Here is a 4,768-nt window from a genome sequence, read left to right on the forward strand (position 1 = left end):
ATAAATTAAACTGGATTTTTATAAAATTTAACATATTTATTTTTATATTTTTAATAGTGTTAAAAAGATAGACATTTAAAATAAAATTTATAAAATTTATCATTGTAAATTATTCAATAATATGTGATGTGATAACTCAAAAATTAAGTTATAAAATGATAATTATATTTATTTATATACTCTAACACATCTTACATACAAGATAAATTCATAAGTTTGTTGAAGGATAAATTTATACTCTAGTCACGATTTTGAAATTATATAAAGAAAAAAAATCGTGTACCTCATGTTAAAGAAAATATATATAAAATTGTTAATAAAATATAAGTTCATTAAGATAATATACATAATACTTCAAAAAAAAACTTTTAAATTCTAATAAAAAAAATGCTGAAAATTTTGCGACGGTTTATGACTAACTGTCGCAATGTTAAATTTGCGACGGTTTATGATTAACTATCGCAATGTTAAACAAATTTTGCGACGGTTTACGATAAACCGTCGCAATGTTGAACAATTTTGCGACGGTTTATCATAAACCGTCGCAATGTTAAACAAATTTTGCGACGGTTTATGATAAACCGTCGCAATATTAAACAAATTTTGCATAAACCATCGCAATGTTGAACAATTTTGCGACAGTTTTGAAAAACTGTCGTATGAAGGGTCGCAATATCAAAGCGACGACAGTTTCTAGATAACCGTCGCAATTTGTCCGTCGTAATTTATCATTTTTCTTGTAGTGAAAGAAAGAAAATTACTAGCTTCCCTTACCTTGATGCGAAAATCCAAGCTTCGGGACCACGGAGATCGGAGAAGAAGAGGAAACTTGAAAACGAACGGAGAAGAGAGACAATCTTCAGCTAGCTCTGCCTAAGCTTGGTCAACACCTTCAGTCCAAGGTCACCCCAAAGAAGAAAACCAGCAACAAGAAAAAGGAGAGGGTGAGAGTGAGAGTGAGTTGAGAAGAAGAAAATGAGTAAGGGGTTCACGGGTCTCACAAATACGGTCACATAACCTCACTTTAGTCCAAATAATTAATTTTGAACTATTTTGTCACAATTTTAGCATTTTTCAATAAAAACAATATTAATAAGGATATTAATTTTTATTAGTGTGTTGTTATTGATAGGGCTGAAACAACAATAATATGATAAATATTTAGAAACAGTTTTGAGAACTTCTCTACTAAAAAAAATACTCTTTATTTTTTTTAGAAAAGTAAAAAAACACTTCTAATTTGTATTAAAACATGCTCTAATTCTAACTCAAGATTAATTCAATATCTAGTTTATTAATTGATACTTCTTCTGAAGCTATATATATATATATATGTATATATAATATTTAAACTTTTTAAATTGAAATATAAACAAAATTTAATCATACTTTATTTAATATTTTTAATCAAAATAATTTAAAAGCAATAAATGAGAGAATTATCCATTGTAGTTGTGGTTAAGGATTGTAAAAAATAGCGTATATTTTATAGGAAATCATGACAATTTAGATGTATTTAATTAATTTTTTTAATTTGTATGAAATTGACCTCTTTTACCTATATACAAGTTCAGAGGGAGTAGATAAACTTAATTCATAAATTAAATGAATTAAGTTTGACTTTAAAATTAAGTTTCACTTGAAGATGAAGTTTTTTAATTAGCGGGAAATGAAAAATATTAAACTAATTACGAGTATACTTTTTAAAGGAGTTACACGTAACTTTTAATTTCTTTCTTTTTAAAAAATTCAAATTTAAATTTTCTCAAATTAGTTGTATATTTATAATTTACATTATTCAATCATTTTATTTCAATTTTATTTATGTATATATTTTTAATTATAAGTTATGTTCTAATTATATATTCATAAGATTAAAATTCTGGACATCATGAAACATACTGTCACTACTAGAATTTCTCTTTGTTCCTGCAAATTTTTCTCCAACATGTGATACATAATCTTTTAAATTCTAAAATTGTAGATTATAAGCCTAACACTCAACCATACAAATCAACTTGTAAAGTAAGTGTTGTCCCAACTTATATACTCTTTAATTGCTTTATTTTTAATCGATGTGGGACTTGAAGTTTTTTTTAAAATATTAAACTTATAAATTTAAATATTTTTTTATTTTTCCTACGGATTAAAATTTGCAGGAAAATCCGTAAGAAAAGTTACTTGCAAAATTTTTCTACCATTTAGTAAACATTACTTGCGAATTTATTTTTGCAAGAAAATCTGCAAGAAACAAAATAAAATTCTTACAATATTTTCTGCAAACTTTTACCATGGAAAAAAATTTATATGATTATTAAAATTGTAGCAAAATTTGTAAGAAATATCTGTAAACTATTTTTCGCAAATAAATTTGCAAAAAATTACTGTGAATATTTTTTTGCAGGAAAATTCGTAAAAAATTTCTGCGAATATTTTTTTGCAAGAAAATTCGCAAAAAATTTCTACGAATATTTTTTTACAAGAAAATTCGCAAGAAAATGATACTTTTCTAGTAGTGTTTCTCTCCGATCTTTTTCATAAAACTTAATTACTTAATTTATTACTATTAAAGAAATTGATTAATTTAATTAATAATATTACATATATATATATATATATATATATATATATATTAAAACTACTCATTAACATTAATGAGACACACTCATTATCAAATACTTATTGAATTAAGAAAATTTATTTAATTTTTTTAAAAACAATTAGTACAAAAATATTTTAAATTAATTCATATAATAAGAAATAAAATTACACTTTTAATTTATCTTAGAAAAATTTACAGGAAATACTTACTAATTAGGGCATTACTACTGAACCTTCCATAAAAGAAAGGTTTTAGTAAGGTTGATGATGTGTCGTTGACGTATATTTATGTGTCATTATTTAAAGTTCATGTCAGTTTTAATTTTTTATTTATTCACAATCCACGTTTATATGATTAACTGAAATTTTTTTTTTAAAATTTTTTTTATATGGTTAACTGAAATTCATATTTTTTAATTTTTTTTCCGTATCTTCCAGCTTCGTGAAGATCGTAACAGTGCTCCATACGGGAAAAATGAAAACAGATTCGGATCCTCCCACATGTTCAATTTTTTTTAGCGGTTTCCACTCTCGATGGCAAGGCTGGGGAAGATCGATCTAAGGGGCGAACCTATTTCCGGATTCCTTCTAGTGCTTAAGGTGCGTAGCGGAAGGAGACTTTGCTTTCTTAATTGCACAAGAATGAATATATTAGTAAGCCATGAAACTGATTGATCTGAAATAAACTGTGTTACTAGCACCCGTAATAGGCCTACTTATAGGAATGGGTAGTGTCTTTACCTTCTTTCATGATGTAGTTGCTTATCCTTTAAGTAAGGAAGCATTTCACTCCTAGGTGAAAGAGATGTGGATCAATGATGTTTGTTCTTAGGAGGATTCTGTGCATGAGACATTACAAGTAAAGAGAAGTAGTTCTTGGTTAACAAGGCTAATTTTTTGTCTTATCCATTTTAATTGTCGACCAGCAATGTCACAAGCATCAATATTAGGCTGTCTGTTTATTGTTTCAAACATTCTTTTTGGTATTTTTTTTTAATTTATTCCTTGTAAATTATTTAACCATCACAATTAAAAATAATATATTTATTAAGAGAATAAAATTATATAAATATTGATATATTTATTATTATTCTTAAATTGGGTGTAAACCCAAGGAGAAAGCACTGTAAACAGGGAGTCATATTCTAACCTAATTAACATTTTTTCCCAAGACATTTCATCAATATAGTTAATCCAAACATGAAAGGGGAATAAAAAACACATAAGAAAATCTAAAACAGAGCCCTCTTTTTTGCACAAATCACATAGTTCACAAACAAAAATAATTAAAACAAACTAAAAGATATTGTTCCCATCTTTATATTCCATCATAAGTGAATCAAGGACGCCAAAAAAAATGATTCATGTAACAATTGAATAAAACAGGATGCATGTAGAGATTACACAAGTCGAGTATCCATCACTGTATGCTGGAGTATTCCAGAACGATTTTGGGCATTCACGTTCAAATCTTAAGGAACAGACACCATCATGAGCGTATTATAGAATATAAACAAATCATTCAAACCTTGTTGGAAAGAATCAAATCAGAATCAAAGATTCGTAGCCTGGTTTATTGTTCTCTCCTCGGAGCTACGTTTTGTGACAGAATCAACGACTTTGATTTGTCCCTGTACTTAATGAAACAGATGGAAAAATGTTTAGAAGATCATTAGTTTATTAACCCTAATGTCTCATTCTCAAAATCACAAAAATCCTCAAAAACAAGTGTGTTGATATGATGAAATAAATAAAATTTAAACAATTATAAATTAAAAAGTGATTTATATATGCAAAATCATTCACAGCAACATCAAGCATCATCCATGAATACTCCCGGAATTGAATACAACGTGAGAGAGATAACTAGAAAAAAAAAAAGGGAAAAACCACGAAGTGGAGGGGAAAAACCAGGACGGCATTAGAAGCTAGCTGCCTAAATCCAATACTCAAAAATCCGGTAAAACTAAACTAGTGCTTTCTTTCTATACGAGAAGAATCCACCAACTTTTTTAATTCTCTCGGGAATGTCAAACGCCTGAGGACCTCCACGCCCGCCCCAACGCCGCCTCCGCCGACGACGGGCCACAATTGAAGTGGTCAGGTGCCCCAGGGGCCGCCCTCCCGACTCCAAAAACAAGCCCAAACTGTCACTCGTTATAACCCG

This window comes from Cajanus cajan, chromosome 5, assembly GCF_000230855.2.
Source record: "Cajanus cajan strain Asha chromosome 5, NIPB_CcT2T_4, whole genome shotgun sequence".
Taxonomy (NCBI): domain Eukaryota; kingdom Viridiplantae; phylum Streptophyta; class Magnoliopsida; order Fabales; family Fabaceae; genus Cajanus; species Cajanus cajan.